Source organism: Sorex fumeus, unplaced genomic scaffold (assembly GCF_029834395.1).
Source record: "Sorex fumeus unplaced genomic scaffold, SorFum_2.1 ptg000006l, whole genome shotgun sequence".
Classification (NCBI taxonomy): Eukaryota; Metazoa; Chordata; class Mammalia; order Eulipotyphla; family Soricidae; genus Sorex; species Sorex fumeus.
The window spans coordinates 66,599,978-66,619,355 of record NW_026606063.1 but is presented as its reverse complement, the minus strand read 5'-3'; positions in this window follow the sequence as shown (position 1 = coordinate 66,619,355).

Sequence of the window (19,378 nt, the reverse complement as noted above, 5' to 3'; positions counted from 1 at the left end):
TGATTGGGTGTAAGGCAGAAGACAACTTATCTCAGGGAGAAAAAAAAAGGCTCAAACTTTAATAACATGTTAGTAGTCTCGTGTTGTTAATGGCTTAATGGATTTGCCTTGCAAGCTACTGGCCCAGCTAAGCTGAGTTTGATTCCTCCACCCCTCTTGGAGAGCCTCGCAAGCTACTGAGAGTATTTTACCCACACGGCAAAGCCTGGCAAGCTACCTGTGATGTATTTGATATGCCAAAAATGTTAACAGGTGTCACAATGGAGACATTACTAGGCCCACTCGAGCAAACCGATGAACAACGGGAGGACAGTGCTACAGTTTAGTGGATTCTTCATAACATGCAATATGAAATAAATTATTTAGATCCTGCTTGGGGGCAGGGTGGACATGTTCAAATTTTGGTGGTGGGAAGGTGTACTAGTGATGGCATTGGTATTGGAATACTAAATGTAATAAATTATTGTGAACAACTTCAGTAAAATAAAATAAAGAGCGGGTAGGGCATTTGCCTTGCACGCAGCCAACATGGCCGACCCGAGTTCGATTCCTCCGCCCCTCTTGGAGAGCCCGGCAAGCTACCGAGAGTATTCGATATGCCAGACACAGTAACAACAAAGTCTCCAATGGAGACGTTACTGGGTCCGCTCGAGCAAATCGATGATCAACGGGAGGGCCTTTACCTTTACCTTTACCTTTTAAAATAGAGCATACTAACAGAAGAGTCCATATAAGAACATAACTGTGAACTCAGAGAGACTCAAATTTCAACAGTGTTTCTGGAACTATAGGAAAGATTATTGGAGATAGATGCATAAATACTGGTAAAAATAATTAGAGCCTCTCTTATGTTACATATCCAAAGGTAAAATCCAGATAAATTGGTGGATTGTTTAAAAATAAAATAAAAAAAGACCAAATTGTGGGAAAATTGGCATGGGTCATTCTTTTACCACACAAAAGTTTGTTCAAGTGTTCATCTTCTCTTTTTGAAGAATATGTGTATTCATCCCACACTCTCCCTCACTCTGCTCTATGGTCATTCTAGCTTCTGTCACCACCAGACCTTCTGTTATATATTTTCTTGTTTATTTTTCCCCCCACTCCAGTGGAAGATTCATCAGGGCAGAGATGTTACTTTAGTTATGACTATATCCCTAATATCTCAATCACATTGAATATTTAATATGTATTTGTGGAATCAATAGAAATAGGTTGAATTTTATTGATTTTATTACTAATAAAAATGTAGCCAAAGTCACATTTGATAGTCTTCATTATGTCACAATTTCTGGATAATAAAATCATAAAAATTAACTGCAAAGTATGTGTGTTAAGCACATTCAAGTAATATTAAACTCAAAATTAAAGAAGGACATTGTCACTCTAATGAAAGATGAAAGAAAAGGAGTAGGGAATTTACAGAAGAAACACAGAAAGAAACCATAGAACAATGTTCAATTTCAATAATAATCATAATAAAAGAGAGACACCAAAATACTCTGATAATACAGGAGTTAAAAGGAGAAATTAAGGTTCAGAGAGATGTGTATCCAGTAAGGCACTTGTCTTGCATAAAGCCAACCCCAGTTTAATCTCTGGTAACAAATTTGATCCCCTGATTCCTGCCAGGAGTGACCTCCAAGTACAGTCAGAAGTCGGCCCTGAGTACTGTCAGTTTTGATTCCCAAGCAAAACAAAACAGAAAAAGAAGATATAATAAGGTCTTCACAAAACAATCCTGCTCAAGCCTCATTATAAACCAAGTTACATTTGATATCAGGGAGTAAAGAGGTTATATGTGGTATCACACATGCATGTGAAATCAGTGGACTCTGAGGTATGTGAGTTTCATGCCTTCCTGCAGGAGCCATGCAAGATATTTCTACTCTATTCTCCAGCAATGCCATGTGGAAGCTTATTTGTATCATGGAAATTGGCAAATGCCACCAGTAAACACAGTATTCACACCACTACTAGTACTGTATAATTTTTTAAATGATCATAGTAAATAATTCAGTAAAGAAAACAATCATATATATGAAATACTTCAGTGAGAATTATTACCTCAATAATGAAAAACATACATCACACATAAATTACAAAGCTCAAAATTGTGAGACCAAAATATGTGTAGCCCTATATTTTGTAATGCAATATATGTGAGGTACTATAATATACTCATGGTATTTTATACATTTTTGGGGTCTCCCCAGCGGTGCTCAGTCTGGCAATGTTGCAGGTAGGGTTGGGACATGAATTACAGGGGAACACATGTGGGGTCTATCACACACAAAACATATATTCCAGCCTTTTGAGTTTTCTCCTTGGCTATTTTATACATTTTTATGATTACAAAAATATCGACATAAATTTACATCTAAAAAGAACAGGATAAGAACTTAGAGGACAGATTTCATGGGTTACATTTGAGCCCTTCTTGCATGTGCCTCTATGATCCTAGTAATTCCATTGTTCTCAAGTTCTCAGTTTTCTCATCTGCAACATGGGGATAATGGCAAAGACTATCTAAAGAGCTAGTATTTAATAATTAAAAAAACACGGGAGAGAACAATACAGAAATAAAATAGCTATGCTACTTAGACCAAAAGCTCTGTTGTAGCCTGGGGCCAAATCCAGTCTGTCTTGTTCCTGTAACTTAAGTTTTATTAGAACATAGGCCTGCCAGCTTGTTTACTTGTCTCTATGGTTGTTTTTGCTCTCTGAGGGCAAAGGTGAGTAGATGAAATAGCTAAGCCTGAAATACTTTACACTCTTTACAACCATTGTGCTGACAGCTGTTTTAGAAACAGGAAATCATGGGTTGTTTTCATTTTGACCCTTGCATTTCTATAGAATTATCCACTGCCCCCTCCCTTGCCTATTGTCTGAGCATGCATGGAGGACAAGGGGACAGATACAGGTGTTTCAGTGCCTGATCCAACAGCAGGAATCTGGGAATGGAAGGTGAGGTAAGGGTACTGTCTTTGTAACTGGGACCTTTTGCCTCTTCTGGATCTTCAGGCTTGGATACTCCCAGATTCCTGGCTTCTCCCCTCCTTCATCCTGGAACTCCTCTGCCAGTGTTCTCCAGAATTTCCAGCCTTCAGGTTCTGGCAATGGCCCTCAGAAAGCAGCTAACTCCAGCCAGAAGAGAATGATCAGTGACAGTTTTATGGGGGCTCCATCTCAATATCATGGCACTTTCTACCTCTACAATTCAGAAATGTGAGGTCAGACTGAGAGGTCAGAGGTCTTTGTGCAATTTCGAGCATCAGATTTACAATCATATCAAGGTGTGATGTGATACTGAGATTCTGACTTTTATTTGTTTATTTTAGTGCCATACTTTGCAATGCTCAAAGATTATTCCTGGCTTCATACTCAGAAATTACCTCTGGCAGTGTTTGGGAGGACTATATGGGATGCTAAGAATTAAACTGGGTCAAGTGCATGCAAGGCAAGCACCGTACTCCCCATATTATCTCTCTGCCCCTACGGGTTGTCATATTTTAAAAGTAGAGTCAATATTATTCTAAGATACAGAAAATTGTGTGCACATAATTGGCTGAGGATGGCCTCAGAAGAATCCTGCAGCGCTGGGTGGGACTGCAGATCCAGTACTCACCAATACTGAGAGGGTGAGATCAGGGAGGACTCCTTATGCTACTTTCTCTACTTTTGTACATGTTTGACAATCTCCACAACAAAAGGGGAAAAATCATAACAACACAGAAACAACCCAAAATACCCAAATACTAGATGAAAGGACAGATCCACCAACTGCGGTGTAACGCAGCACACCTATTTTGTGGTGGTAGCATAAACAAGCTACATTTTACACACAGTAAAATGGATAAATCTCAGAAATACTGAGCAAATCATCAGTCTTAGAAACATTTAATAAGAGGCTCATTAGAAATCTCTCAGAAGAGAGCATAAAATGACTCACCATAGACATGCCACCAGATCCCATGCCAGGCTGCTTCATTTGGTGCACTCCGGAAGGGACCAGGTGAGGCCCCTTCCCGCCCCAAGGGACCCAGCCCCAGCAACCAAAAACCTCCAGAACTCAACTCCCGCCATGCCCATGGCTACTCTGCACATTATCAGGTTGAGCCCCACCCACAAGTGAACCTATTCCTAGACACCTCATACCTCTCACCACTCATGTTCTAAAAGTAGTGCACCACGTTTGATGGGGTTTAAAGTAGAAGGCAACTAATCTCAGAGGGATATATATATATATATATATATATATATATATATATATACACACAAGTTTCAACCTTAACAACATGGTAGTAATCTTTTATAGAAGGGTTTAATGGCCCCTGGATGAAATACAAGAATCCTCAATATTTTCCTCTAAGGAAACTTTTTTGGAGCATTTTCAGCAGTTTATTCATAACAAAAATTACAAAATAAATTGTTTTGGTTCTGCTATGGGCATGAGTTGGGGTTTGGGATGGAAACATGGTGGTGGGAAGGTGTAATGGTGGGGAGATTTGTGTTCAAATATTAAATATAACCAAATATTGTGAAATACTTTATAAAAATAAAATTTTAAAAAATTTAATATTTATATTAAATATTTATAACATGGTGTCTTTTTTATAATGAGAAAATATCCTGTTTTTATTTTATTTATTTTATTAGCGAATCACTGTGGGGTACAGTTACAAACTTATGAACTTTCGTGTTTGCATTACAGACATACAATGATTGTTTACCCATCAGTGCCCATTCGCCCCCACCAATGTTCCCAACTTCCCTCAATACAACCCCCACCTCATCCCCCATCACCTCACCCTGCCTCAGCGTCAGGGAATTCCCTTTTATTCTCTCTCCTTTGGGGTGTTGTGTTTTGCAATAGAGGTATTGAGCGACCATCATGTTCGGTCTATAGTCTACTTTCAGCACGCATCTTTCAACCCGAATGGGTCCTCCCAACATCCTTTACTTGGTGTTCCCTTCTCTATCTGTGCTGCCTTTTCCCCCAGCATGTGAGGCTGGTTTCCAAGCCATGGAGCAAACCTCCTGGTCCTTATCTCTACTACTCTTGGGTGTTAGTCTCCCATTCTGTTACTTTATATTTCACAAATGAGTGCAATCTTTCTACGCCTGTACTCTCTTTCTGATTCATTTCACTTAACATGAAACTTCACGTTGATCCACATATATGCAAATTTCATGACTTCATCTTTTCTAACAGCTGTATAGTATTCCTTTGTGTAGATGTACCAAAGTTTCTTTAACCAGTCATCTGTTCTTGGGCACTGAGTTTTTTTTTCCAGATTTTGCATAAACAGTGCAGCAATGAACATACAAATGAAGATTTCACTTCTACTGTACTTTTTAGCCTCTCTGGCATATATTCCCAGGAGTAGTGTTGCTGGGTCAAATGGGAGTTCAATTTCTAATTTTTTGAGAATTGTCACTACTGTTTTCCAAAAGGGCTGAACCAGTCGGTGTTCCCACCAGCAGTGAAGGAGAGTCCCTTTCTCCCCACATCCACACCAACACCAGTTGCTTTTGTATTTTTGGATGTCAGAACATGGTCTTTTAATATCAGTGAAAAAAAAGTGCAAAAAAAAAAGCCCGAACAAAAACAAAACTCACACAAAACTATATATTTAAAAGCATGTACATGACAAAACTAACCTAAGCTCTGTATGTGTGTATATTTAGAGGGCACTCTCAGAATTAAATCTGGCATTCAGAAAGCTGAAACCCACAGTTCTATGTGTGATTATGGAACAGTTGCGTGGGACTCAGGGTAGGAGTGGTTGAGTTGTCAACTTCTTCAATTTATATCTAGATCTGTTGGGTTTTGGATACTATAGCAAATGTATCAAGGACAGGCCACTTGAGAACAAAAAAGTGTGAGTGCCCTGAACCACAGGCTCTAAATGACTTTTGAGCACTCAAGCTCAGATTTAAGAGAACAAATTAAAGCAATGGGGTTTTCTTCCTTGGAGTGGCTGATCTCAGAGGCTGCATATGATCTCATGGGTTTTCAGTCTTTGAGAACATCTGGATGGATGGAACCTTCAGCAGTGTTTGAGCCTCAAGCATCTGTGCGCATAGCACAGGAAGAACAGCCAGGTAACAAATCCACCACCAACAATTTCAACCACAAAGGATGTCCTCAGGATCTCAAATGCGAGGGGTTTTCTAGAAATGGGGTGGGGATCACCTGCTTGCAGTACACAGATGCTTTCTTGCTGACTGAACTTTCCCTGGCCCTGGGGCCCCATTGTACCACCTTTTGGCACTTACAATCAATGAATGGTCAGATTGGCTGTGTGTTATTTGGGTTTTCCCAGGGCTCCTGAGTTCGAGAGAGTAACTGAGTCTCATAAGCAGACTCCACCAAATGTCCCTGTTCTCCTTTGTCTCCCAAAATCACACAGTCCTTCCCACAACTCCTTGAAGTGTAGACAGACTGTGGTTTTTGTGGAGGTTACTTTACAATTGTTGCCCTAACTTGGGCATCGGCCGCCCAGGCCATTCCTTGGGGGCTCCTTGTTATCACTGCTGGCTACCAAGAGGATGGCTACCCCAGCATCCCAGGGTGCCTGAATGCTTCTGTGGCTCAGGGTCCAACTGGATTCTTGTGGTGCAGTGGCTGGTGAGGGCCTGTGGACCTTTCTTCATGCTCTGCCTCTTCATTTCCCTGGCAGGTCTACGGAAACTATTGCCTCATTCTTCCCTCAAAGGAGAGAAAATCCTGCTAAGGGGCCGCCAAGTAAAAGGTGCAAGGAGGGCCCGCTCGGGATGGGAGATGCGGGCTGAAAGTAGACTATAGACCAAACACGATGGCCACTTAACATCTCTGTTGCAAACCACAACACCCCAAACGAGAGAGAGTGCAAAAGGGAATGCCCTGCCACAGAGGTGGCAAAAAGTTCCAAAGTTTGTAAGTCTGTCACAGTGATTCGCTAATTAAAAATTTAAAAAATAAGAAAAAGCAGAGCAAAGCCGGCAAAGAATTCCCCAGAGATGCTGCCCACGGGTTTTGCAGAAAAGACCCAGCTTACAGCTCTCAGGCCCCTAGAGAGGCTGAGTGGGAGGCAGCAATGTGTGGTTGGAGGTGTTTGGCCAGCCACATGGACTATGAAAGAGAAAGCTCCCAATGAAAAACAGAGGGAGGGAAAACAAAGCCAGCATGAAGAAAGAGGAACTAGTTAAGCATCTGGGACACATGGATTTTATTTTTGACTAAGTTAACTCTTAGAAGACTGCTACAAAGTATCATAAACCATTTACAAAAGTGAGCTAGTTACTCCATTTAAATATTCCCTAACAGAGAGTGGCTTACATATGTAGCCACAGGGAACTTCCTGAATAGGAATTCCAGAACTCAGAACAGCTGGCCATTAAGTTGGGTGAGTCCTTGTCAAGTTGGGAAGGCGGGTAGCCCTGTAGCACTGTAGCACTGTCCTCCCATTGTTCATCGATTTGCTCAAGTGGGCCTAGTAATGGCTCCGTTGTGAGACTTGTTGTTACTGTGTTTGGCATATCGAATACATCACGGGTAGTTTGCCAGGCCCTGCTGTGCAGGCAGGATACTTTTGGTAGCTTGTCGGGCTCTCCAAGAGGGGCAGAGGAATCGAACCTGGGTCAGCCGAGTCGGTCACATGCAAGGCAAATGCCCTACCACTGTGCTATTGCTCGTATTTGCTTTCTGGGGGTAGCCTGACTGCAAAGGAGAGGGAAAACATTAGGGTCTGCTTCCTTCTCAAAATTTACCTGAAAATTTTTAATATATTATATGTATATATATATATATATACGTATATATATTTTAAGGCTGGAGCAATAGCACAGGGGTAAGGCATTTGCCTTGCACGCAGCCGACCCGGGTTCAATTCCTCTGTCCTTCTCTGAGAGCTCTGAGAGTATCCTGCCCACATGGCAGGGCTTGGCAAGCTCCCCATTGTGTATTCAATATGCCAAAAAAAAAAACAGTAACAACAAGTCTCACAAATGGAGACATTACTAGTGCTTGTTCAAGCAAATCGATGAACATTGGGAGGACAGTGCTACAGTGCTACATATGTTGACCTTTCAGTATCTGTATTGCAAACCATAGTGCACAATTAGAGAAAGAAACACACAGAGAAAGAGGGAGGAAAGAGAAAGAGAGAAAGGAGGGAAGAGGGAAAGATGGAGAGAGAGAGAGAGGAGAAAAGTGACTGCCATAGAGGGAGAGATGAAAGAGGTTAACTGGGGACACTGGTGGTAGGAAATGTAGACTGGTGAAAAAAAAGGGTGTTTGAACATTGTATGCATAAAATACAATCATGAAAAACTTTGTAACTCACTGTGATTCAATTAATTTTTTAAAAAATAACTTACACAAAAATTTGTATGCAGTATGCAAGGAGACAAGAGTGACTCTAAGGAGGAGAAGGAACACAAATCCCTTCCCTGTGCTTCTGCCCAGCTTCTGTTCCCCTGACCTGCAGAAATGCAACTAGCTTATGACCAAGTATTGCTGAGGCAGGAATGGGACTGAGAAGTTTGTTGTCACAATCCTGCTCGCCCCTTTCAAGGCCAACAGATAAAGAAATATGCTCCTGGCTCTTCTGAACCTGCTGCCTAAGATAAGAGTATGAACATTATGAACTAAATGAGCTGCAAAATCATGTTATTGGTTAGCTTAGAAATCCACCCCTTTGCATTTCTTGTGTCAATTGACTGCTTCTAAAAGCAGGATTTTCTATTGTTCCTTATGGAAGACCAATAGACAAGTGGATGACAGTCACTAAAAAGTTGACTTGTGGACTGAGGAGCTGGCTCTTAGAAGGGGTGCATGGGGTTCATGTAAAAGGACCTGAGTTTAATCCCTGGCACTGACAAATGTTGCCCTGGTGGCTCCTGGGCCCCCCAGAATTATTTGGGAGCACATGCCCTTTCTGCAAAACCCAGGAAGACAACTTGTTACTCATAGAGCCCAAGAAAAGGCACGGCACCAGTGCATGTGACAGGGTAAGTGACCAGGGTAAGTGACAAGGCAGAGGTGGTGAGGGGAAGCTGCCTCCCTGTGGTTTCTGCAGGAAGCCCACAACCAGGGCTACAGCGTCTGCGGATGTTGGAACAGGCAAGGGGTTTGGAATAGCATGGGGAAGTGTCACTCTGCTCGTCACTGCACTATGCAGAAACTGGCTTGACTCAGGCACAGTCAGGCCAGGTGTTGAAGCATCTCTAGTGCCTGGGTGAGGACATCACATCACTCAGCAGGCACAATTGGCCAGAGCGAAGGGAGGTAATGAAAAGACCATAAGTAAAAAGTCAACAACAAAAGAATACAACATAAACGTGTTCCCAATTTTTATGATTTTTTTTCAACCTGAAAAATAGCAAATACCCTACATTCGGCACAGTCATGCCCTTATGCAGTCCCCACACTCACCAGCAATATAACACAGAAATAAAAGGTCTTTTTTTTTAACTTTGTTTTGTTTGGGGGCCACACCTGGCTTTGTGCTCAGGACTTACTCCTGACTTTGTGCTCAGGAATAACTCCTAGCAATGCTTAGGGGATCATGTAGGGATTGAATCCAGGTCAGCTGCATGCAAGACAAGTGCTTTAGCCACTGTACTATTTCTCTAGCCCTGTGGTCTTGTAAAAGTGGAGAGAGTAGACTTGTAGTTGTACCTTAGCAGCCCCCAGAGAGGATGTAAATTAATGGTATGTAGTGCATATTTTAGTGGAATATTTTCTTTATGATCAATTCTTAGGAGAAATTAAAGTTCAAACCTTTTGGTGGGTTCAATTGTGAAGAAATAAAACTTGAAAAATTTCACACTGAAGGCCCGAGATTCTGACTTTAATCCTCTGTTCTTAGCCCCAGCATAAACCTTCTTTGTTCTGGACAATGAGAAGAGCCCATATTGGACTCAATGCTTCTGTCCTCATGTCTGCCCTCTGCACCCTCTACTATTCTTCATCTTTGCAGAACCCTTCTTTACGACACCCTAACTCCATGCTGGTTGGGTCTATGATCCTTCCGCACACAATTACAACCCCTCTGAGTAAGAAGCATGCTAGAGCTATTCTTTGGTTATTTTATGACTTTCAATTTTTAGATGTCCCTCCCCAGCACTATTTAGCTTGTAAAGGATGGAAGCTGGAGCAAGTGCAAGGATGTGACCAACTGGGGTAGGACCTGACTATGTGAAGTAAAGCCCTCTGTGTGGGGCAACAAAAGGGTCATGGTGGTAAAAAAAAAAGCCTACTTATTTTAGCTTTGCTTGGAATGCCGCAGTGCCATACCTGATGCAGTGCCCGGCCAGACTGTTGTAGTGCTTCCAAAGGATGGAGTTTTGATGATTTTCATACTACCTGTCTCTCTGTTAAACCTTTCCCTCTTACATATGGTCTCAATAAAAATCATGTGCTACAATGGAGTATGACTTGGCTGTATGAAAAGATTAAGTAATGCACCTGGACAATGTGGATCTGGAGAGCATCAGCTGAGGGAAGTCAGCCAGGAGAGGATAGATATGGAATGAACTCCCACGTATGTAAGATGTAAAGAAACATCTGTGGGGCTATCCAATCACCACCACCAATAGAACTGGGTGCTGATGTATTGAACTGAGCTTGCCTTAGTAGGGACAGAGGTGGGGGCCTCTGGGGACCCAGAAGACAATGGTGGAGGGAAGCAGACACTCAGTGGAGGTGTGGGGTTAGAACTTGAATGAATGAAGGCTTCTCACTAACGATATTGTAAATCATAGTTCCTCAACTAAAATGCAAAGAACTAAAGATAATAGAAAAAAATAAGAGAGGACCACTTAACAGATAATAGGACTATCTATGTCATAAGCAAAGAACCAACCAAGCACGCGCCGTGGCTGTGTGATACATCCTGGAAGAGGCCTCCAGTGCATAAAACAGCCTGTGCACTCACCCAACCCTGCAAGGCCACCACAAGTCACCAAAAAAAGCCACCCCCACAGTCTAAAGCCACCCCAGAGGACACAGATGCATCCATTAGCCCAATCCAACTTGGCTTTGCACCTGATTTCCAGCTCAGAGACGAACAAGCAGGCAGAACAGAAAGCACACAGTGGACATAGCACAAGTGCCAAGTGGCATGGGGGCTAGAGCCATAGCACAATGGATAGTGTGTTTGCCTTGCACGCGGTCAACCCAGGTTCGATTCCCAGCATCCCCGATGGTCCTCTGAGGACTTCCAGGAGTTATTCCTCAGTGCAGAGCCAGAAGTAACCCCTGAGCATCGCTGGGTGTGACCCAAAAAGAAAAAAAAGACTCCTGTAAACCTCAGCAGATAGAGAGCAGACCACAGTGGGATAGGGGTGCCACAGTGGAGAGGGCCATGAAAGCCACCCAGGATGTACCTGGGCTGGTTACTTGTCTGCAGACCTACACTTGTATCCTCAGACCCTGCTTCTAACTAAACTCACAATTAGCCCACACACAGCCTCACACTGTCCTTGCTTGAGGACAGATGGCATCTTGCTGGTCTGCTCAAGGTGGGCCTCCTGGTTCATCTCCTCCACCAGAAAAGCCAGGATCAACTTGCTAAAGTCAGCTGTGCCCTTCTGTTCTCAACCTCTCAATACCTGCCTATTTCACAGACTCTGGAATCCAGCTGAGAGTCCATTTGTGCTTATTCTTCTCACTTCATTCACAGTCTGTCTCCTTGTGACTTTCAGAGCAGAGGGGAGAGGTGGTGCCTGCCCATTGCTGTGTTTGCACCATACACAAGGGACTGGGCCTGCGGGCAACTGGCACTGGCAGACAGTCACCAAAGTGCCAGCCAGACTCACTGTCTCTGTTCAGGATCCTCATTTTTGCCTGTGCCAGAGCCTGGGTATAGACCGTTTCCTGGCTTTGGAAAAGCCCCCTTTTATCCTGCTCCATTAGCTGGTTTCTCCTTCCTTCCTGTTCTGCCCACCCCCTGCCTCCCAGTCAGACAAGCTGCATCCCAAAATCCAAGACAAGGGGAATTTGGTGTGTGTGTGTGTGTGTGTGTGTGTGTGTGTGTGTGTGTGTGTGTGTGTCTCCCAGAGCTCCAGGACAGCCCCATAACAGGGTAGCTCGTTCAGTTAGTGACCAAACCGGGGATTCCAGGTACCATAATTATATTCCCAGACCAAGGCAGAAGCTGCTAACACACATCACTCTTTCCAGGGCCAGGAGGCTCTTACAGAGCAGGAGGGATAGAGGGCTGAACACTGTCCCCCCAACTCCACATGCTGCTGTCTGTTTTTCCAAGTCTTATGGGTCCTGCTGAGGGTGTTGACATGTCCATGTCCTGGTGTATCTTTCTTAAGGACGTCTTGACCTTGTGTACTGCAGACTTTGGGTCTTTTCCCGGGTTGCGGGAAGTGGCTTCCACACCTGACAGAATCACATGTGTGTCTTGTTATTATAGGAGTGGAAAGGTGAAGGGCCAGGTTTGCGGTTCTGGGCATATGAAGGAGGGAAGGTCAATCCTGTCCCTGGTGTCTGTGTCTACCTGGAAGCTGACCACCTAGTGCTGACATACCCTGACCTGCCTCCCCCCAGTGAGATCACCCACTGTCCTTATATGCTCCTGAGAACTCCAAGTGAATCCTTCATATAATGTGTTTGGCAGCAGAGATCTCCATGGTTTCAAAGGTCAAGGACGTAGACAGAATAGACGAATTACAGGCTTCTTGAAATTCATGAGTTGTCCGAGGACTAACAAGGAGGCTTTTCTCTGTGTTTTAGCCCCAGAATCTCCCGCCTCTCTGGGCAACAGAGTGTCCTCTCTCTTGAAGGCATATAGTCATGCTCTGTTGGCTGCACCTTCAGCCTCCAACTTCTTTACTTTCTGTGACTAACACTTTATAGTCCCCATTAGACTAAATTTTATTGACTTTCACAAGAAGTAGGGTGCATTCAGGATTTTGGTGTGAGGAGAATGGTGACTCTATGAGACACTGGCACAGACTAGAATGTTTTCTGTTCTCTGGACTTAAGTTTCCTGTTGAAAAATCTGAGAGACATTTGCTGTGGACACAGATATAGGCTGACTTCTGACTCACACAAGTCTGTGAATTCACAATTTCAGACAACAATCCAAATATTTTTAGAATAAAGTCCTTTTGGAACCATGTCAAGTTCTGAATAGATTTTTTTTGGTAAACATTGGGATTGGCCTTGTCTTTCCAAGGTAGAATTTACTGGGCAATGCCCATCCTGAGGAAATTCAGGAGCATTATCTTCAAAGTCAAAAGCCCAGCTTGATTTCTAAAGAATCCTGATGAAGTATATCACAGAGTGTTTTTTTTGTTTGTTTCAGCATATTTCCTCCCCTTTTCTTAAAAAGTAGTTTTTGGTTTGTTTCTGTGCCATGCCTAGTACCCAGGGATCTCTACTGGTAGGTCTCAGGGGACTTATGTGGTGAATCAAACCTAGGTCAGCTGCACGCTAGGTAAGTACCTTACCCCTGGATTATCTCTTCAATCTGCTTCCTCTTCTCTTTAAATAAAAGTTTCTTGTTACACTCTTAAAGTTCAATCTTTTCAAAGTTCAGCTTCTCTTTCTCTGTCCCATCAGCCCCTAAATACAGAGCATTTGTGGGAAGGGGGAAGGAAGTTGGGGGGCCATGGGTTTCTTGACTCACATGTTCTGACAACAAAGATTCCTATATGAGATAGATGGTCTATTTGCGGAGGCTCTGGGAAGAGACACACTAGGGGAGCATAGAGCACTGTCGTGCTCATAGAATAGGACATGGTGTAGTATTTGCTCACTGTCAGTGAGTCCACAGGCTATACTGATGAGAATGGCAACAAGAATGGCAACACAAAGTCATTGCTAGCTCTAGTTTCTTACTTAGGAGTGCATTTGGCTCCAGTAACAAAAATGAATGGGCTGCCTAAATGAAACAGGTGTGTTTTCTCAGTGGGCTTTGTCTGAGTGACAGATGCTTTGTAAAAATGACATACTCAGTCAGCTGAGATTCAGCATCACATTGATGTCACTCTTGAGTGACATAGATTTTGTCCTCTTTCTCATGGTTGCAAGATGGCTCTTGGGATACCATATATAGTTTCTTCACTCAGGACAAGAAGAGGAAAAGCAAACCTAGCACTAGTAACTCTCTCTAGAGTACCCCTGAGATTAAAATTCTGTCTCATTGGTCAAAGTTATTCCATGGAACTCCTTGGTCTCAAAGGAATCTGGAAAATCTATAGTCCAGGAAATGTACTTGGTTTCCTATTGTGCAGTAGAGAGCTCTTTTGTTCAGTTCTAAAGATTGCTTTTATCTCTTCCTCCCTTCACTTTCTTCTCTCCTCCTCCCTCCCTCCCTCCCTCCCTCCCTCATATCCTAATATCCCCCCATTCCTTCTTTCTTCCTTCTTTCCTATTATAACCCCAGCATTTATGAGGGTGCAGAAAAGACTGTGGGGGCAATACAGTAAGTGCTTCTAGGCTTGTCTTACTGCTCTAGTTCTCAACAAATACCCCCAGGTCTGGAATATGTTTAATCATTGATCTTCTGGGGCAATTTTTTCCCACCAGGGGCATTATTGTGGAGGAGAAGGCTGTGGTTCCTTTTTGGGGAAGAAGCAGATGTGGGGTAGGGCCAAAGCCAGTGTCTATCTGTAGTGCAGTAGTCGCAGGGAATGCACATGGGCACTACCCATGCTGTTCCCCACACATGCCTGAGGTCTGGGTAAATACACAGCTTCTGACTTCAGGCTTTGAAAAAGGACTCCAGAAGGGAATGGGGTAGGGGAGAGGGAGGGAGGAAAGATATAGTAAAGTGGGAACATTTAAGGTCCTGAACTATATCCTTGTCACCCAAAACAAAAGAAAAATGTGTGTGTGTGTGTGTGTGAGAGAGAGAGAGAGAGAGAGAGAGAGAGAGAGAGAGGGAGGGAGAGAAAGAGGGAGAGAGAGAGGGAGGGAAAGAGGAAGAGGGAGCAAGAGGATAAAGGGAAAGAGAAAGCCTTATGGGAGGATAGGAAATCACACAAGGACACTATGCTGTGAGTACAGCATAATTTCCAAGGTGGCTGGCTACAGTGTATTGGTTGGTGGGAGGCTAACAGAAAGGAGGAAGAGAACAAACTATGTGTTACAGAAAAAATGATTTACTTCACTTTTATTCATTTATTTAACCGTTCATTTAATCAGCAAATATTATTTTTCCTCCCTGGATGAGTAATAAACCAGACATACACAGACAAAAACAGCTCTAGTGGGAGTTAAAGTATCCTGAGATAAACAAAGATAGGGCAATGGCTTCTCAGCCTTTTGGCTAAGATCAAGTGCAAAGACAGTGCAAGGTGCATCTGATTGATGTCCAGTTGTGGGCAGTGTTGGAAGGACAGATTCCATCCCTCAGAATCTCCTCAGGATGATGAGAGATGCTGAAGTGTGGGTGAGATGACACAGTAAAGAGAAGGAAGGCATTTTATCCAGAAAAACAGAGAAGCAATGAGTGGAGACAGTAAGGGCAGAGCAGAGTAGGGCAAAGTTGAGTTTGTCCTATACCTCATTGTCTTTTTTACAATCTACTAATAATATGGGTTGTATTGTGTATAAAATGTATATAATGCCTATGTAGTGTGATATTTGTCTAATTACTTCCTACAGAGCTTATGCAAAGTCTCTGCAACTGCTCCAGAATCTACCCAAGTTGGCACCTTAATAAATGCGAGTGAGGGATGACATTGTGAATCCACAGAGCAAACCCGCAGACCCCATTAGAACCGAACCCAACATAATAGTGTAAGGGTTGCCAGTTGTGTTGATAGTGGGTTGAAGATAGTCACAAACTTTTTGCTGCTTCTCCCATCAAGAAATACATGCAAATCTCCTACAACCTGAATCTGGTCTTTAGTGGTTTGCTTGATGAATCAAATGAGGAAGAGATAATTTTTTCGGAGATTCTTGAAGTTCGCTCATGAGAACTTGTGCAAAGATGTTGCTTAGTTGAGATATATGCTTTTTGGAGCTTCTACAGATGCCCCAAGTTCTGTATCTGCTTCTGTGCAGGTAGGCACTTCAGCCCAGAGTATGTGTTGAACCCACCTCCTGCCTGTTCCTGCCCAGGTCCCATCTTCCAGTGACAGCCACTGACATTGCTGAGGCTGCGCAATTCGCCCAGCTGAGCACTGCCCACTTTCCTGACCCAATTTTGTGATAAAATAACACACTTGTCATTTTGAGGTTTGGAGAATTTTTTTTTAAAAGAAAACCTCAACAACAGATAACTTAAATTTGACCACTACTTTCTACTTGTTTTAGCTGCTATAGCCCTACCCTTCAGGGAAGGAAGTATATTATCTTTCCATGTAGATCAAATGTTGAGATAATATTCTATTCTTTCAACTAAGTTCTAATACATACTCATTTGTAATCACTGGGGGGTTTGTACATGATTTTCTATATCTCTGTAAGTCGTGTCTGGAATTTTGGATCAGATATCTGAAGAGCCTGTCCCTAGGAGGAGGGTTCTCAGCATTGAATTTTGAGTGGTGGGCAGTCATTTATCAACAGTAGAAACTATACATTTTGTGAGGTTTCTGTGAGGGCTTGGTAAGCAAAGCAGTAATTATGGATGTGTGTTCTGAGAAAGTGAAGTGGAGAGACCACATCTGTGGCAGATGTTGGAGTCAGAGGAGACCTAAGCAGGAAAGAGAAGGGGTGATTTGCAAACTTTGGGTCAAGACCGGAGGAGGGATTCCAGCAGGAAACAAAGATTTAGGGAGATGGCAGTTCCAACAAAACCACTATTCCCTCATCAAAGTTTCCTCAATACAGTTCCCATCATCAAGTATTACTGGAAAAAGTGACAACTTTCACTCACAATGACTAATTCATGAGGCATCTCACCTCTGCACTCAGCATGGCCCACACCAGAGTTGATCAGATGCACACTATTCTCTCTTTGTCTTCTTCAGGAGTCTTCTTGGAGACAACATTCTTTTAAAAATACTACAACCACAGAACTTTGGTTTACTCCAAAGTTTACCTAGTGAAAAGATATAACAGAACCTGGGTTTTGTGTAAACACAGCATAAAATTTTGCTTTCAATAGCAGTGGCTTTGGGCCCTTGGCTCAATGGGGCATTGAGTGAATGTTGCCAGAAAGAGTCACAGTGATAGTGTACTTTTTTCAGGTTTATAAAAAATAGGTTGAACATTTTTGATTTGTAAAAAAAGTACAAGTGTCTTCTCTAGAATGATTTTGAGGAAAACTATAACTATTCCTAGAGAAGTACAGTATGGTTTCCAGCCCACTCTATTTTGTCAGATTGTGTAAAGTTGATAGTTTACCATTTTATCTTCTGGAAGAGTATCATCAGCAAAATCAGAGAAGTAGTCTTTATCTTGAAAGCTGTGTCTGGTCTGTGTGTTTCCTGTCTACTCTTGCTAAATGGCTTTTTTCCACTAAGCTTTACATTGAAGACTTTGAGTGAAATCTGAAGCAAAACTAAGGAGGAACCAGGCTGGGAAGATGATTTCTACATGAGATATTTCAGAAACTCTATGGCTTCAGCTCAGGCAAGTGAAGAATAATGCACTGTCAGGTTTTTTTCTGATGTGTTCATTTAAATTCATAGGACTAGAACTGACTAGAGGTTGCCATCTGATGTTTAATAAAGAGAAGAAATATCTCAATTAGTATCAAGTAAATTCTGAGTAGTCTTTCATGAAGAGAGAACACACGTTTTAACATCAAAGATGTTAAATAAATTTATTTTTGCAAGGATTCATCAGAAAAAAAAAGACATTTCTTTCATTAGAAAGGATCATACTTGGGGGCTGGAGAGAGAATACAGTAGGAGGCAAGGTGTTTGCTTTGTATATGGCAGACTGGGGTTCAATCCCTGGCACTACATACGGTTTCCCAAGATCCATCAGGAGTGATCTCTGAACACTAACTGTTATGGCCACTTTTTTTTTTTAAATCATACATAGAAATACACTTTCTAGGTCCTGATAAATGTGTGTCTCCTTGACTAAAGCATATGGTTTAATTAAGAAGGTAGACATTTCATGCTCTAACCAACTGAGCTAAGGAGATAGACATTGAATGAAATCATGTCTAAGATGTTAACCAAGTTAACATGCTGCAGAATAAATTTAAACTTTCATCTGAGTCAATAGCACAGCGGTAGGGTGTCTGCCTTGCACGCAGCCAACCTGGCCGAGCCAGGTTCGATTCCTCCGCCCCTCTCAGAGAGCCTGGCAAGCTACCGAGAGTATTCAATATGCCAAACACAGTAACAAGAAGTCTCACAATGGAGACGTTACTGGGCCCACTCGAGCAAATCGATGAACAACGGGAGGGCACCTCTGAGTCAGTAGGTCAAAATAATGGAAGTTGAACTTAATAAGAAGAGTGGTCTTCCATGAGGAAATTATACGTCTGTTTCACAGGTTTTTTGGCAAAAGAAATAAACTTCCCAAATAGCAGTCAAGTCAGGAAAGGCTTTCCTCAATTTGACGAAATATCAAGTGCTATGGAAAAGCCTTTAGGTAAGTCTCACTAAATGTGTTTCATGGCAGTGAGAGTTGTGATTTTCAGTGTTTAGGACCATTGGACTCAATTTCAGAATACCTTGTGACCTCTGCCAGCTGGGCTTGTGCTCTGAAGGTCAGGATGAGGAAGCTTCCTGGCATCTAGTGAAGGGGGTGGTAGTGGGTTGATGATGCAGGTAGTGGGTGTTGGTCTATGTGGATTATGACCTAAACAAACAGGTCTGGTTGTTTGCATGGACTTGTACGGAGATGGTTTGAAGTTAAAATCAGGGTAACAATACATACTCACTGATCTGTGAACACAAAGTTTATTTACACCCGTGCTGATGCTGCATTGGTCTGGACTACTTCTAAGGAAAAGGTTCAAAGAAAGTTCAGTGTGGCTGTTCCTGCAGAGCTGTGGACAAGCCTTTTGGAATGGCAGGATTTGACTTTTTATAGTAGTGCTTTGCCAAATGCATTTCTTTTCCCATTTAGGAAACCAGACTGGTTTTCTGTAGTTGTAGAAGATGGTTGTACCTAAGAAGGAGTTTCTACCTCAGATATTAAAGTAAGCCATTAATCCTGCATGGTGTTTGTATTCTGAAGCCCCTGTTCTACAGACAGCCAAGAAAATAGACAAGTTCAAGGCACTCCTGCCTCATCTTGTGAAGGGAGGAAGTGTCATTTCCAGTGGATCTATTCATTGCAATTTGTTTCCCTGCTTGAGTGGATGGATGGAACTATTTAAATTCTTTTTAGTCAAGCCAAAACCTAGACATCAGGCCAATAGCTAAAGGAAAACAATCTTGTATTTAATCAGGATGCATGAAATCTTCTGAGACCTCCCATCAAATGGCCTTCCTTTCAGGAGTTCTCTTTAGTTAA